The sequence below is a fragment of the Helianthus annuus genome, chromosome 12 (assembly GCF_002127325.2).
Source record: "Helianthus annuus cultivar XRQ/B chromosome 12, HanXRQr2.0-SUNRISE, whole genome shotgun sequence".
Classification (NCBI taxonomy): Eukaryota; Viridiplantae; Streptophyta; class Magnoliopsida; order Asterales; family Asteraceae; genus Helianthus; species Helianthus annuus.
Window position 1 is genome coordinate 60,567,264 of NC_035444.2, and position 18,246 is coordinate 60,585,509.

At 38.8% G+C, this 18,246-nt stretch overlaps 1 pseudogene; it reads left to right on the top strand.

Moving 5' to 3' along the window:
• Nucleotides 1-231: 231 nt before the first annotated feature.
• On the top strand, nt 232-17,911 carry LOC110892962 (annotated as a pseudogene).
• The last annotated feature ends 335 nt before the right edge of the window (nt 17,912-18,246 follow it).

Below are 18,246 nucleotides of genomic sequence, written 5' to 3' on the forward strand. Positions count from 1 at the left end.
TTTTATTAATTTATAGTAGAATACTTAGTTTACAAACACCTTTCAAGCTTCCACTTAATTATTGTATACAATGCATGTATATCAAATGAACGGCCCAATTTGAAAGAAACCTTCAATCTCCCACCTTATTATGCTTCTTGTGTTCAATGTATCACTTTATGGACATTAAAAATATTTTCTATATAAATACAAGATCAAAATAGGTTAACACAAACAAATCATACACACAACATGGTTTCCCATCTTAAAGGTGTGAAAAAAACAATAATGACAGACGAGATTCGAAGAGCATTATGCAAGCACAACAAGGATAATCCAAGTCTCACTCAAAAGCAATTGCAAGAATGGGTTCATAGTAACTATGGTTTGCAGGTGAGTCAGGCGACAATATCGAATACAGTTAAGCGGTCTTTAGAGTATCTCTCACTGTGACAACCCTCATAATTACAGGTACTGTACAAATTAATTAATTCTAATTATGTGCTTAATGACTGTTCTTGATTACAACTGACACTTTAAACTGCTTACTGATTCATGTTACATACATACATGTGCATCCTTTACATACAGTCACTCCATTTATTTCATACAGACTCTTAGTGACAAACCTGATGCGCAAAGTACAGTTAGCACAGTGAGCGGATCACTCAGACACATGCTGACAATGCCAGCACATAGACAGACACTATTTTTAGGCTAGTATGGGCCAGAGATAAAGTACTACAGCAGTATGGAGTGTAGGGAAGTGAGGACCATAAGACTGTGTCACTAGGTGATACTTTGAGTGCCGGAAAGTGCCTAAAACTCATTTTAAGTACAAAATTCTGCATTTTCAGTAACAATTCAGCTTTTAACACACTCGTATTATACAGAGTATTAACTAAATGGTCCTGAACGCTTTCCTAAGTGTGGGAATTAATTTCGTTACAAAAAGATGCACAAAAGACGCTATACGGTACAATTAAACGCTTTAACGGAACGATACGTAACCGAACAACCAGACATTACCCGGGACACCAAAATATTGTCAGAATTATTATTTTATCATTCTTAATTATTTACGGTCACAAAAATCCCCATACAATATATAAACATGACACACACCCACTAATCTGGAAAATACCCTTAACCTCCTAATTAATTACCTATTTGTTGGGATTGAACCCTATCAGAGGAACAGATAATGTAAAGCCAAAACTGGGTCAGCTCAGTGGATTCAGAATAAGCAGATGCTGATATGTATATCTCTCCCCTTGAAAGTGATTACAACAACTGATGACCTCCTATCTGCTGATCTTACTAACTGCTGACCAATAACTGCTGCTCAATTAAAGATCTGATGAAGACTCAAGTCCTGCTGATTCAATCTACTGCCTTGAATCAAGCACTGCTGATCCGGACAAGTGCTGCTGGGTTCACAGCAGTAGAAGGTTGCAGCAGTTGTTCTATAGTCTGTTATGTAATAGAATGTAATAGCAGTAGTTAACACAAGCAGTGTCTGTATAGATCAGAGGTTAGAGTTTGTTAGGAGGTTAGATGTCACTTTCATGGTGACGTCAGCTAAAGATGCTCAGTAGTTTGCAAGTGCTTATAAATAGTACAGTACTTTGTACTGTTCTATTAGCTCTTCACATCATTCGTCTTCTTTGCACGAACAAACTACTGAGCTCGGGCGGAGGGGGAGTTTGCATTCATACATCATCATTGTAATCGTGTTTGAAATAAATTCAATCATTCGGTTCTTTGTGTAAAGATGTTTGATTAAAAGTATTACTCTCATTTGATTGTATACAAAGTTTGTGTTCATCTTAATTTCCGCTGCACACTCATTCATTTCCATCTTATTTTACAAACAAAAGTACAATCAAAAGGAAACTCAGATCCAACAATTGGTATCAGAGCTAGAACAGTCAAATTTGATTTAACAATCATTTTGACGTAAATAGTTCAGCTCAAAACAGTTGATACTGATCGTTTGTTCGTCGTTGAAAAACAGAGTAAGGATTAATCACCATTATAGTTGATTTTTCAGTACCTGTAAAACAACAAGAATGATGTCACAATCTCAGGACGATAAAAACATCATTATCTCGCTTTTTAAACCACCTATGCTAAAAAGAAATGAGTACAACATCTGGCAGAGGAGGATGGGTCACATCCTTGCTCAACAAAGCACAGGTTGTTGGAAGTCTGTTATCTTTGGTCCCCATGTTCCTACGGTGCCAAGCGCTGAAGATGCTAAAAAATTTGTTCCTAAACCTGTTGAAAATTATACTGAAACGGATTATCAAAAATTTGAACTAGATGCTAAAGCATTTAGTATTGTTGCATCAGCGCTCCCCAACGAAATATATGCTGGACTGTTACATTGTAACAGTGCCAAAGAGTTGTGGGACGCACTTAAGGAACAGTTTGGAGGTACCGAAGAGGTCATAGAAAACAATAGGGAAATCCTGAACCAATAGTATGAAACATTTTGTCATGTTAAAGGTGAATCACTGACTCAACAATTTGAGCGTTTCAGTTGTCTCATCAGTGAACTGAGGCTTGTTAAGGTCACGTTTTCAAACTCGACTCAAAATAGCAGGTTCCTCAGATCACTGCCAGAAAAATGGGACACAATAGCTATTGTCACCAGAACTGCACCTGAGTTTAAGGATCTGACCTTGACCCAACTCCATGGTCGACTCCTGACCTTTGAGAGGGAGTTGAACCAGAAAAGGAAGTTACAAGAGTCAGGGAAAACCGTTGATGATTATTCATTCGGTAACACTGCTCTTATGGGTCAAGAAGAATCTGGTGGTAGTGGTAAGGATCAGGGTTATGATCACTTCATTGACATAACTGCTAGTGCAAACTTCAACAACCCTGATCCTCACTCTATAGGTTATGCATTCACTGCAAATGAAAACCAGATGTCAGACAATTTAAGCTTTGAACTCAATGATTTACAGCATTTCGACCCCACTGACCTAGAAGAAATGGACATCCTGCACCAACTAGCCTTGCTAAGTGTTAGAACTAGCAAGTTTTATAAGAGAACTGGGAGAAAATTTCCAGGTCTTCATGGGAACTTAAGGGTTGGGCTGGATAAATCGAAAATCAAGTGTTACAAGTGTAACAGGTTGGGACACTTTGCTAGGGAATGTAGGAGTCAAACAACTGGTCCCATAGTTACTCACCCTAGTTCAAATCCTAGACCTCAAACTCAAAACACTGTGCACTATGCCCAATATGCCCCAGCAGCACATGTGAACACTGCTCACTATGCTGTTGCCCCTATGCCAGTGCATTATGTCCAAACAGCTGCTCCACATATCCAATTTGTTCAAACCCCTGCTCCCCAGGCACAAGTGCAATCTGCACCTCAAACTACTGCTCCAGTAGTTACACAACCTGAACAACAAAGTTTCTTTAGTCAAGAGTTTGTTGACTGGAGCAGTATGCCTGAAAATCTTAATGATGAAAATTTTGCACTATATGCTTCAAATGATTCTTCTCACAATGAATTTTGTTTGATGGCATTAGAGTCAATACAGGAGGGGGTTAAATCTGAGGAGGAACAGCTGAAGGTTGAAACAGTGGAAGAGGTGACTGAAGCAGTGGTTACTGCTGTGACTGATGAAATACTGCTGGGAGAAAGTTCTGGTGCCCTGATTGAACCAATGATAGATCTATGGTCTGAAGAAGACAAGAAAGATGAAAAGGCTGGTGAGGAAGAAGAGAGAGCTGATGAGGAAGAGAATCCTAAATGTGATTGTGCAATGATGGCTGCTACCAAGGTATCACCTCAAGTTCTAGAAAAACTATGTTCTGACAATTGCATTATTGCTTTTGCCAACATCAAAGAGGTGAATGAAAACCTTAGGAACAAAATCTTAACTGATGAAGTCAAATTTGAAAGATCTTTAAAAGAACTTAAAAACAAGTTGACTGCAAAGGAAAAAGAGATTAGCAGTTTGAAAGAAGAGCAAAGCATAACCAAAACCCAACTCCAAACTATGGTAGAAAAATACCAAGTTTGCAAAAAGGAGTTAGAATCCACCCAGATCACTTGTGAAAAATGGGTGGAATCATGCAAAGGGTATGAGGTTATGCTTGAGAAACAGATAAAAAGCAGTGTAAAATTTGGGGTTGGTTATAGAAAACATGATGATGAAAACACTGCTTTTGGAAAATCTGTTTCAACCACTGATGAAACTACTGAGTTCATCCCAACAAACAAGGATGGCCAAGAAGTGAAAATCACTGACAAACTTGGTAACAAAATCACACTTGACAGACCAGTGGGTCCCTCTGCATTTGAGGAGATTGAAAATCATCAATTTAAACCAAGATGGTCTGATGAGTGTGATATCCTTGAAAATTTCAAGCCAATGGACTTTACATCAACTGATGGTGTTAAGGCTCCAAAAGCTAAAGTCATTCCTCTTAAGGACATTCCAGCAGTGGTCAAAACCTCTGCTACAAAGGAGTCTGAAAAGAGGAAGAAGAAAGAGAAAATTGATAACTTGTTTTGTGAATTCTGTGAGAAGAGGAACCATCTAACAAAAGATTGTTTCCATCTAAAAGCTTATGACTTAACCAAAACAAGTGTCACTACTTCTGCTGAAAGTTGCAGTGTTTGTGGTAAAACAAACCATAAAACTCAGGCATGTGTGTACCTCAAAAACTTCAATGAAAAGAAGAATGAGTACATGGCTAAAACATCCTTGAGTTCATCGGCACCTTCACCATCTGTCAAGTTCACAAAGAAACAACCACTGTTTGTGCCAGTTCAAACAGCTGTCACAAAACAGCTGAACCAAACATTTGTCAAAAGAGATGTTCAGGTTACTGATGCACCTCCTGCCAATCAATTCAGAAAGGGCAAGGAAAAACAGTCTTACCAAAGGATTCCACACGTTTATGAGGTCTACAAAAAGCCCTCTAAACCCAGAGTGAATAGGCATCCTTTCGGTTACCAGCAGTTGATTGGGCAAGACCCCCAACAGTGGTTAGCAAGAAACAGTACTAAAACTGTCCAAACCCCTGACTTAACCACTGCCCATCACACTGCATCCATACCAGACATTGTTGAGACCCCATCCAAAGCCCTGTTGGCTTTGGAGTCCTTAATGAACTAATCCTTTTACCTCATGTGCAGGGAGCTTCTGCATGCTTTGATAGTCTATGGTATGTAGATAGTGGAGGCTCCAGGCACATGACAGGATGTAAAGCCCACCTCAAAGACTTTAAAATCCATGGTGGGGGTGATATATCCTTTGGAAATAATAGTAAAGGGAAAGTTCTAGGGTCTGGAACAGTGCAATCTGGCAATGTAAAATTTGAAAATGTCAATCTAATAGACAATCTAAAATTCAACCTTCTGAGTGTGTCTCAAATGAGTGACAAAGGGTTTGGGTCATTCTTCACAAAAGATTGTTGTAGGATTGTTGGACCAGAAATGGTCAAAAAGATTGAAGCAATAATTAAAAATGGTCAAACAAAACTTGTTGCTCAAAGAAGTGGCAATGTTTATGTTGTTGACATGTCTAAAGAGTGTCCCAGAGCTGATGCATGTCTGTTCTCAGCTGCCTCTAACAAACAGACAGAACTTTGGCACAAAAGACTGGGACACACAAATCTTAAGACAATAATAGAAATTTCAAAAAATGATTTGGTGAGAGGCCTACCACAAAAATTGTTTTCATGTCCTGAACATTGCATTTCCTGTTTAAAAGGAAAACAACATAAAAGTTCCTACAAGTCCATTGAGGAGTCCAAAACAACCCAGTGCTTGCAAATGCTGCACATGGATTTGTTTGGCCCAGTTCAAGTCATGAGCCTCAAAAAGAAAAGATATTGTTTAGTTATAGTTGATGACTTTTCTAGGTTTACATGGACTTTCTTTTTGCACTCTAAAGATGAAACTGCAGGCATTTTGCAAGACTTTGTGACACAGGTTGAAAAGCAATTTGATCTTCCAGTGAAAAGCTTTAGGAGTGACAATGGCACAGAATTTAAAAATAGGGAGTTGGATGCCTTCTGTGTGAAGAAAGGGATTGTAAGGCAGTACAGCATCCCTAGAACACCAGAGCAGAATGGGGTTGTTGAAAGAAAGAACAGAACTTTGATTGAGGCTGCCAGAACCATGCTTGCAGATTCAGGTTTGCCATTAACTTTCTGGGCAGAGGCAGTAAACACTGCTTGCTATGTCCAGAACAGAGTTTTAATCAACCCAGGCACAAAAAGACTGCCTATGAAATTCTGTATAAAATCAAACCACTGATCTCATACTTCAAGGTATTTGGCTGCCCATGCTTTATTTTGAACTTAAAAGATTCCATTTCAAAATTTGCAGCAAAAATTGATTGTGGTTATTTTCTGGGATACTCAACCACTGCCAAGGCCTACAAAGTGTTCAATGCACGGACCAAGGTAGTGGAGGAGACTTTGGATGTAAAGTTCAATGAACTTTCATCAATGAAAATCCCAGCAAATCCTGCTGAACTGTTTGATCTTGAAAATTTCACTTTTGAAAATACTGCTGTCAAGACTAACAGTGCAGGTCCATCAGAGGATACAACACCAGACTATGGGTATGAAGTCATCATTCCTCAAAGGTCTGCCACAAAAGGGAAAGCATCAGTTGTTCAAAACAACTGTCAAAGCTCAACCACTGCTGCATCAACAGTTGTTGATCAAAGTAGCCCATCCACCACTGCTTCCATATCCTCAACTACTGCTGACAAAAGTCCTCAAACAGTGGATAAAAGTCAGCAGTGGTCCAGTCCATTACCACCCATTCCACCACCTTTTGAAGCCACTGTTGGGTCATCAAAGTCACCAGCAGTGGTTAGCTCAGATGATACACATTTGCAGCCTTCACCAACAAATGCCATCATACCATATCAAGGAGATTTAATCTTCTTGAGATCTCATCCACCTGATCAAATCATTGGCAACATCAATGAAGGGGTGCTCACAAGAAGCCAAACCCAAAACATTTGTCTTTTTGCTGGTTTTCTATCACTCCATCAGCCAGTCAAGTACCTAGAGGCACTGAAAGACAACAGCTGGGTAGAAGCCATGCAAGAGGAGCTCCAACAGTTCAAGAGACAACAAGTATGGGAGCTTGTACCACTGCCAAATGAGGTCAGTCCCATTGGCACAAAGTGGGTCTTCAAGAACAAAACAGATGAAAGGGGCATTGTTGTCAAGAACAAAGCCAGGCTTGTGGTTCAAGGTTACAGACAGGAAGAGGGGATTGATTATGATGAAACATTCGCCCCTGTTGCAAGATTGGAAGCTATCAGACTGTTCCTGGCCTTTGCTGTCAACCACAACATGAAGGTGTTTCAGATGGATATCAAAAGTGCTTTCCTCTATGGTACATTGCAAGAAGAGGTATATGTATGTCAATCTCCAGGCTTTGAGGATCCATTTTATCCTGATCATGTCTACAGGCTAAACAAAGCCTTGTATGGCCTAAAACAAGCACCAAGGGCCTGGTATGAAACTATTTCCAACTTTCTACTCTCAAATGGTTTCAAAAGAGGTACCATTGATAAAACACTGTTTCTTAAATGGAGAGGGAAAGATTTAATGATTGTTCAAATTTATGTGGATGACATTATTTTTGGAAGCACATGTACCAAAATGTGTGAAGAGTTTAGAGAACTCATGACAGCTGAGTTTGAAATGAGTGCAATGGGTGAGCTGCAATGCTTTCTTGGTCTCCAAGTACAGCAAATGCAAAATGGAACTTTCATTCATCAAAGCAAATATGCTAAAGAACTTTTAACCAAATTTGATATGAATGATTGTAAACCATGCAGCACACCCATGGCCACAAACAAGCTGGTCATGTCTGATGAAAAGGATGAGCTGATTGACCAAACACTTTATAGAAGCATGATTGGGTCTTTATTGTACCTAACTGCATCTAGACCAGACATCATGTTTGCAACATGTGTCTGTGCAAGAAGTCAATCAGCTCCCAGAAAATCTAATCTCATTGCTGTAAAAAGGATTCTCAGATACATAAAAGGTGCTCCCACACTTGGTATCTGGTATCCAGCTAATGGGAATATCAAGCTTTCAGGTTTCTCAGACAGTGACTTTGCTGGTTGTCACACAACAAGGAAGTCCACTTCAGGAGGGTGCCAGTTTCTAGGTGATTGCTTAGTTTCTTGGCAAAGCAAAAAGCAAGCAGCAGTTTCAACATCCACTGCTGAGGCTGAATACATTGCTGCTGCAAGCTGTACAGCCCAACTCCTGTGGCTTCAAAATCAGTTACTGGATTTTGGTATCACTGCCTTAAAGACACCACTTATGCTGGATAGCCAGGCAGCAGAAAATATCATCAAAAATCCAGTTTCCCATTCTACCACCAAACACATCGACATCAGACATCACTTTGTGAGGGATTGCTATGAAAAAGGTTTGATTTCTCTGCATCATGTCCCAACTAAAGACCAGCTGGCAGATGTGCTCACAAAAACACTTGATACAGCCACTTTTGAAAGTCTGGTCTCTAGGATTGGGATGCTGAACATGGAATAACAAGCAACATCTTGTTTTCTATGAATAAAAGCAACAAAATGTTTTCAGAAAATCAAAAATCCATCCTTAAAAGTAGCTTAAAAATGAAAATTTCATTAAAATCCTTAAAAGTCTGCCATAACCACTGATTGTTCAAAAGTCTGCTCTACACCAAAAAGTCTGCCCATTGCTGAAATGCAACCTCTGTTCTCTCATTCCTTGATAACCACTGTTGTTCAAAAGCAGTGTCTTATCCACTGATATGCTATCTACTGATAGTAAAAATCATCCACTGTCCCTTTTCCACTGCTTTCATCCGTTGCTTTCACCAAAAGTACTGTCCTTCATTTTCACCAGTGGTAGTCACGTGGGCAGTACATAGCAGTCAGACTTTTTGTAACGGCTGCCACGTCAGCATTCACTCTCTCTCCTATAAAACTCCCCACTCACCATCCAAACAGGGTTTTACTGTCGAATTGAATTCACAAAAATTCTCTTCTCAAAGCAGTTTTTCTTTCCATCTCCCACCAAAATTCCTTCGATAAATCGTTTCAAAAATGATAAAATCGAAGTCATCTGCAAAACCCACATCAAAATCCTCGAAAACAGCCTCTCAAAAGGCAACCATCACTGACATTCCATTCAAAAAATCTCACAATCTCCTGGGTCTTCTCACAAAACCAGGAACCACAGATGTTTTCGATTCCATCATCACCATCTTGGCAAAATCAAAGTACAAAACTTTGCTCACCGCCGACGCACCCATCTACTTGGCAACCCAAAGGGAGTTTTGGAAGAATGCAACCCTTGAAAAACAAGGAGACATTGCAACTGAAATCAAATCTTCCATAAAGGGTAAAGCTGTTCACATTACACCACAGTCCATCTCCGAAGTCTTTCAACTCGATGACCAGGCAGGTAAAACTTCCTTCACTAAAAACGAGTTGCACATTGACTTCATTGAAAGAGGGTATGAAGCCACAATGATGACGAAACTGACCTTAGAAAAGGGTTATTTTCCTCCTGCAACAAGATTTTTATTTCATACCCTCCTAGTATGTGTTTCAAACAAAACCACTTCTTTCAATGAGATCCCTATAAAGATTCAAAATCTGGGATATGCGATTCTTCAAGAAGAAAATTATAACTATTCTCGGGAAATCTTTAAAGATTTGGTTAATAATGTTGAAAGTAAATTATTTTTACTGTTTCCAAGGTTTTTAAGCTATTATTTTCAATAGAAATTCAGTAAGGATGATTTGCTTCTAATAAACCAAGGTGAAATAACTGCAATAAACTGTCTAACATCTTAAACATTTTCACGTATGTTAGCACCTTGCAAAACACAAGCAGGGGTACCTGAGCAGACTTTAGCAGTTACCACTGCTCCTCAGGTATCTGTTGCTGAGCCTACTGCTCTAGGTGATCAAAGCAGCAGAACAACTGTTTTGAAACCCACACCTACCACACCAAAAAGGCCATCCAAAAAGAAAAATCAAAAACCCTCCAAACCAATCAAAAAGGCAACTCTGGCAGATGAGATACCAGAGTTAATGCCTGTGACAACACAAATGTCACTAGAAACCACTACTGCTTCTTCCTCACAGCAGTTGGTACAAATATCTCAACCAATAACCATAACTCATCCTGCTTCTTCACAAAAAGGACAGGTTGTACACAAAAGGCCACCACATCATGATGCTCTGGATACACTTGTCTCCATCATCCACAGCTCAATGCCCGGAGCAATTCCGCCTTCTAGACCCACCATCACATCCTCAATTCCACCAAAAACACAACTACTGTTGGATGCAATTGACTTGAACCAGGCATTATCCAGTCCTTCTCAATCACCTGTCAATGAGAATATACCTCAACAAATGACTGGGCCTGCTGTATCATTCATTGCTAACCCACCAACAAAACCTGAGGAGGTTACACCCATTGAGTTACAAGTAACTCTTTGTGGTAATCCAAGTGAAGCAGCCACTATAACTGTTGAACCTACAGGCTTACAGTTGGGCAGTGGTTTCATTAATAAGACTTCCTTGGAGGCAATTCCTTACATAGCACCTCTGCCAACCACCAGTGAATTTATATATCCAACTGGCATCATCAAAAGGTTGTCAAGTGTTGAAGGAAGAAGACCCCAGTACCAAGAAAAAGGGGCATCAGTGGTTAATGTTTGGAATAAATTCCCTACATCTGCCACTGATAAAACCACTGTTAGTGGGAAATCAGATGATCCCATTAAATTGGGTGATGATTTAAAGTACCAGAAATTGACGGATCGTGTTGAAAAACTTGATAACTCTGTTGCAGAGCTCAAAAATATGCTCCAGCAGTTGTTACAGGTACAAAAGGTACAATCCACTGTTGTTCCACCTCAAGCAACTGCTCTACAACAAGCACCTGCTACAAATGAGCTCTGGAATCTCTTTCAACCTTATCTCCATCATCAGGCACAACTGGCAGATCAGCAACATGAAAAACATGTTCAACAGCTGAGAAATGCTATGGAGTCTAGGTTCAAAGACACTCAGGCTGATCTAAAGGCTCTCAAAACTCAGATCCTGCACGCCACTAGCACTGCTCCTCCACCAGTATTCTTCATTGATCAACTCCCTGAAGATAATGCCAAAAAGGGGGAGAAAATTCAAGAATGGAGAAGAAAAGGAATAACTGATGGTCTTTACCTTGCACCAGAAAATTCAAATATGACCAAGCAGATCCCTTTGCCAGATGGTAGTAAGAAGATTGATGAGACTACAAATGCACTTGCAGAAGCACTTGCTTGTGTAAAAAGGGATAGAGAGGCCAAAAAGAAAGCCAAGGTGGATTACCCGGATCAGGGTACTTCAGGGTCAAGAGATGATGAAAATCTTTTTGATGAAAAGAAGAAGCCTACTAGAAAAGTAAGGCTACCCAAATCCATTCCGGTCAGGCGTTCAAAGTCTGTTCAAAAACCACCTCCCAAACAGGTGTTGTAACCTCTGTTGTATCAACTGCTGTTGGTACCTCAGTAGTTTCAGCATCTGCTCCCACTTCAACACACACCACCTCAACACACACTTCATCTACTGCTTTACCACCATCACCACCAAAATCACAATCACCTCTTGTCAAAAGGCAGAAGACAGCAGATGTTAAAACATCTGTTGTAAAGACAACAGTGGTTGGAACACCAGTTGTTTCAACAGCTGTTAGTCTATCACAAACCACTGCCACTACAACCATCTTTCCATCCAAAACATCATCAGTCCCTCCTCAAATAAAGAGGAGGAGGCTAACTCCTAAATATGATGTCACTTCACCACCCCAAACATCTTCAAAACCTTTAGCTCTTGTCAATAAACCAAAACCAGTTCCACTTTCTTCTGTTCCAATGCACAAACCTTTACCTCCTGCAGGTGTTCAATTTCCTCTTGAACTAGAAGCTGTCAGAGAAGAGATAAAATCCTTCTATACTGAGGATGACCCTGCCAAAAGGAGTTTGCCCTCAATCAAAGGATATCCATGGCCCAAAAACATTGATGAATATTTGAAAATAAAGGCCAAACAAGCAGAGGATATCTCACAAAGAAACTCACAAGGGAAATCTGACAAAGAAGTTTCAAGATACTACCAATATCTGCTTACTCAAGTCAATTCCCTGGAACGTTTTGTAAAGAATGTTAGTCAACAAATTTCTGAAAGAGCAGCTGAAACTCTGAAGAAAGACTACATTGAAAGCATCATGTTTTACAAGAAATACAAAGGAGAGAGACACATGTACAAAGAGTGGACTATCCTAGAGCTTGAAGCTGAATCAGCCAGAATTCAAGTTATGATAAAAAGGAAAGTCACTCACACTCCTCCTGATTGGGCAAAGTTCAAAAAGAATGTACCTGAAAAGCAGTTGGAACTGAAAAGAATGAAAGAAGAATTGGTTGTTGCTGAATTTGGCACCAAAAGACAAGTAGCTAGATGGAAGGAAGATTTGGTCAGGTCAACCTACAAAAGGTTGGAGGAATTAAGGAAGAAAGATCCTAAAATCCCTCAAAAACCTGACTACCCTGAAGCAGCGGTTTCAAAAGGACCATCAAAGCTGCAAATCAGGAGATCCACTGCTCCAGCTGGTACTGCCTTTTACAAAAGAAGGAGTCAAAGCCAGCTAGGTGCTGAAACAGTTCAAGATATTCTTACTGGCAATGCTGTTGTAAAAGAAGGCCTGTTAAGAACGTTGAAAGAAAAACTTGAACAAGAAAATTCTGCTTCCAATGCTCAGCCAGTGATGAACCGGCCAGCCTCTCCAAATACTTCTGCAAATAAGCATCTCCCAAGAAACCCACCAGGCTCAAAAATACAAAAGTGGGCAACTGACAAACAGACCCGCGTATTGACTTTGCTCAGGTCTGGTGGAGGAGTGAAGATAATATCAAGGGAACAAGCTCTTGGCCTGAGTCTTGAAGATTTGCAGGATCTCCTTGATCTTCCACTTAGCAGGGATGATGAAGATACAGATGCCCTTAGCTTTGAATTGCAATTTAAAGGCCAGATAAGGGAGCTGTTGATGAGGCAATAAAATATCCACAATAATGAAGAGTTTTGGCATTATCTGTTCCAGGGGGAGATTGTTGGGATTGAACCCTATCAGAGGAACAGATAATGTAGCCAAAACTGGGTCAGCTCAGTGGATTCAGAATAAGCAGATGCTGATATGTATATCTCTCCCCTTGAAAGTGATTACAACAACTGATGACCTCCTATCTACTGATCTTACTAACTGCTGACCAATAACTGCTGCTCAATTAAAGATCTGATGAAGACTCAAGTCCTGCTGATTCAATCTACTGCCTTGAATCAAGCACTGCTGATCCGGACAAGTGCTGCAGGGTTCACAGCAGTAGAAGGTTGCAGCAGTTGTTCTATAGTCTGTTATGTAATAGAATGTAATAGCAGTAGTTAACACAAGCAGTGTCTGTATAGATCAGAGGTTAGAGTTTGTTAGGAGGTTAGATGTCACTTTCATGGTGACGTCAGCTAAAGATGCTCAGTAGTTTGCAAGTGCTTATAAATAGTACAGTACTTTGTACTGTTCTATTAGCTCTTCACATCATTCGTCTTCTTTGCACGAACAAACTACTGAGCTCGGGCAGAGGGGGAGTTTGCATTCATACATCATCATTGTAATCGTGTTTGAAATAAATTCAATCATTCGGTTCTTTGTGTAAAGATGTTTGATTAAAAGTATTACTCTCATTTGATTGTATACAAAGTTTGTGTTCATCTTAATTTCCGCTGCACACTCATTCATTTCCATCTTATTTTACAAACAAAAGTACAATCAAAAGGAAACTCAGATCCAACACTATTAGTTACCAAAATTTTACATTTTACCCCCCCCCCCAACCGAATTTCCAGCCAATGATTACTAAAATTTTTTGTTAAGATTTTACTTCTTGTAATCTTAATTTTTATTGGCCAAGAGCTAGGTAATATTGACAATAGGGTTAGAGGGCTCATGGTTCCAAGAAATACTCATCATAACTTTAAAATCCTCACTCAAACTCACCCTCTCCCTCCCTATTTTGGCTCCCCATAACCGAACCCACCCCCATCTCTCTCATACCTTCATCTTCATCACCACAAGTCCCCTTTCCAAGCCTTGAAGATCATTCATAGAAGTTGCAAGTTGAAGGGCTCTCAAGAAAGCTTTGTTCAAGTCTTTGTCACCATCATTTCTTCATCATCCTTGCACTAAGATTTCTACCCTAGCCTTGTGCTAGTAGTAAGTCCCTTCACACCATTGTTTCATCTTGTTCTTTGTTATGATATATAGTAGGATGATAATGTTCAAGTCACACAAAAGCTAGAACCCTAAAAGATGAACATGGAACTCTTTATAAAAACCCTACATAAAAAGTTTGTATGAAGTTGAAATCAGGTTGGATTAGGGTTGGTTAAAGCATGCATAAGGTTTGATCATTAAATCATCAATAAACCATGGTTAGGACCCTTGTTGATGCGTTTTTAGTAACTTTTACATTGTAAACAACATGCTGATTGGTATTTCCAGCCAACTTCAACAGGCTGTAACTGGACCGTTTTAAATTGAAAAACTGATTTTCTGAAGCCTAAAATATGCATTTTGGAATAACCGAACAAATGGCACTGGAATCGTAATTTTTCGAGGTCGTTTACTATTTTTAAAGGACTGTTTTTGGACAGCAGCTTAAGCTGTGTTTTTACTGCAGAAAAAGTGTGTTGTATTCGGAGTCATAACTTGAGACCTGAGTAGAATCAACTCATGGAATTTTTACAGTAGATGGTCACCGTTGTCACGATGATCCTCCAACTGGAATTTCGTCAATCGGACTTACGGTTAATTTTTAGTGAATTATTCCGTAAACTGCAATCAGAAAGTAACAAATCTGATTGCAGTCGGGTAAATAAATTTCTATAAAATATTGGTAACGAACCGAACCCCGATATTTTTACACAATAAAACTTGGAACGTTTTTGACATTCTGTAAAAAATTGGGAATTTTTGGAGAAGGTTAACTATTTTATTAAAATGCTCGAAAACAGTCCAGTTTTGATTAATAAAGCTGAAATGACATAAGTGGTATATTGCATGTATGATTGTCGGGTTGGCTATGTGAGAACATTCTACGGGATATATATAAAAGAAAATGATATGCTATTAAGCATGGACGCCTCCATTTACAAAGGAGACTATGGCGAAATTTTCTGAAAATCCTAACACTTAGTAAACATTTTTCTAAACAAGTGGTTACTAGCATGTTTTAGACTATGTTTTTCAAACATAAAACTCGCCATAATTTTTATAACGAAATACAGAGTATGGGAGGTTGGTTTTATACAGGAATATGGTTAAATATGTATTCTCTAAAATGGGACTTAAAAATATAATCCCAATACGAACAGACACATGTAAAATATCCCATCCTTGGGAAGGAAATACGAATACACAAGTATAGGAAGTATTATTACTAAAATATTGAAGACCCTTTAAAACGTAACTCAAAGGCACTAATCAACACTAAGACAAGGCACGACCCGTTCGTCTAATAGACATTAGACCATTGTAGGTAGTCGTGTTTGCTGAGGAGATTTGGGTTACGAGTACCGAAGACGCAATACGGTGAGTTCATGCCCCTTTTCTCTTAACTATTTTCAGTTTTACACCTCGGCGGTGAAATACATGTTACAGACATTTACAGACATTTATTTACATGGTATGGTTAGCTTAAGGAGGGTTTTTATTACGCGAACATGTGAGTGGTGGGCATGACACTTAAGGCCATTAATCCTCGTTGTAGGACCGAGGGACATTAGTGATAGATCTATTTGGGTGTAGCGAGCCCCACTCCTGAGTCCGCTGAGTGGACCATGAGATGACTAAGTGCCCGACGCACAAATCCGCTAGGTTTGAGTCTTCCTGCATCACTTCACACTTATCATTGGCTTTGCAACCCAATGGTGGTCTCTTTTTCCGTAATTGCTACATACCAGGGATTTTCATACATACAGACATTTTTACAAAGGTTTATACCTACTCACTTACACATGAACTCGCTCAACGTTATGTTGACTTTTCAAACTACATGTATTTCAGGAAACTAACGGATCTGGCACGGTATGCACGTATTTTCAAGCTGCGTTTGAATAAAGAAGTCATCCAGGGTTTAGAAGGTGTAACCTCTTCCTGGACGGGTTATATATACCTAAACCTGGTTTTGTTTAAAGTCTTTTGCTAAGTCTTTATGAACTCAAATAAATCAAGTTAAGGTTTGTAAATTATTTTGTGATTGTTGAAAATGGGATTTTTCTAAACTTTATTAATGGATGAATATCTAATGTTTTTATCATATAGCATTGTTATGATTGTTGCTATGGTATTAAGAAGTCACACCAAATAAACCACGCTTCCGCAAAAGTCAGTGTGTGACACTCACTTGCTCCCGAAAGAGGCGATGTTAAGCGACACAAACCGGCAAAATTTCCTGACCTAGAAAAATCTCTCTATGAATGGATTCTTCAATATCAAGAACATGTGAATATGACAGGTGAACTAATCATCGAGAAGGCAAAAAAGTTCATGAAAGATATGTATCCAGTGGATACCCCAGACTTTACTTTTTCTATTGGTTAGCTTGGAAAGTTCAAAGCAAGATATGGAATTAAAAATTTCCGGCGTTTTGGAGAGAGTGGGTCTGTTGAAATGGAGGGCATGGAGGACAAATTAAAATCCATAAGAGACAAAGTTGATCAGTTTGAAATGAAAGACATCTTTAATATGGATGAAACAGGTTTGTTTTTTTATTATTTTATTTTATATTTTGTACTTTAGTGATGTAATTATTTACATGTTTTGATCTTAAATAGGTTTGTTTTTTAGACAGATCATTCCCTTGCAACAATGCAGCTTGAAGGGAAAAAACAAGACAAGGAAAGACTAACTGTTGCTATTTACTGTAATGAAGACGGTTCGGAAAAACTTCCTTTATGGATTATTGGGAAATATGCTAAACCAAGGTGCTTCAAGAATGTAAACTTGAACAGTCTGAACTGTGAGTACCGTGCTAACAAATGAGCTTGGATGACTGGTGTGTTATTTGAAGAATATGTTCGCCAACTTGATAAGAAAATGGTTGGAAGAAAAATTCTCTTGATTGTGGATAATTGCCCTACTCATCCAAAAATTATTGAAGGATTATGAAATGTTGAATTATTTTTTTTGCCACCAAACACAACTTCAAAAATTCAACCTTGTGACACGGGGATCATACGAGCTTTTAAGATGCATTATCGTCGTCGATTTTATAGAAGTCTTTTAGAGGGTTATGAATTAGGGGTTCCAAATCCAGCAAAAATAAATGTATTAGATGCAATGAATCTTGCAATTTCAGCATGGACTATGGATGTTCGTGCAAATACAATTGCGAACTGCTTTCGTCATTGTAAACTTCGATCAACAGATAACATGACTTTTGAGAACTCAGATGAAGGTGGTGAAAGCACTCAAGAACTCCAAAATTTGATCAAAGAGTTGGGTTATCGCAATGCAATGGATGTCGAAGATGTTCTGACTCACCCAGAAGAAAATGTAGTTGCACAGTTGTTGACTGATGAAGAAATTATTGAAAGCGTTATTGGAATTAATAAAGATGATATCGATGAAGAAGATGATGAAAGTTCTACAATGGAGCCCCCTTCGCGAAACGAAGCTATTAAAGCGGCAATCACATTGAACAATTTCTTGTTGAGCTATGAGAAAACAACACTAGAAGTTCTTACCATGCTAAGGAAAATTAGAGACGAGATTCAAGGGGAAATTGATTTCAACAAAAAACAAAAGACAATTGAGTCATTTTTCAAGAAACTTTCATAAATCATTCATGTAATATGCTATATATAAGGAAGTATTAATTTATATTTTATATGGGGTCTAAAGAAATTATCAAAAATGTATTATCTTATAATTTTAGCGAATTATTAATTTAGCACCCTATCCCCGAGTCGGGACCGGCAAAAAATATTATCTTAGAGAGTTTATTAAATAATCAAGTATTTATTTATCGAGTTTCTACTGTATGTCCATTTGCCGCATACTTAGTACATTTTCATTTCATCACATGCTTACATTTTGGGTATGACATTTGGTTTGTTTATATAACAACCCTCGGTAAAACCAACACCCTTATAATAGTTCTG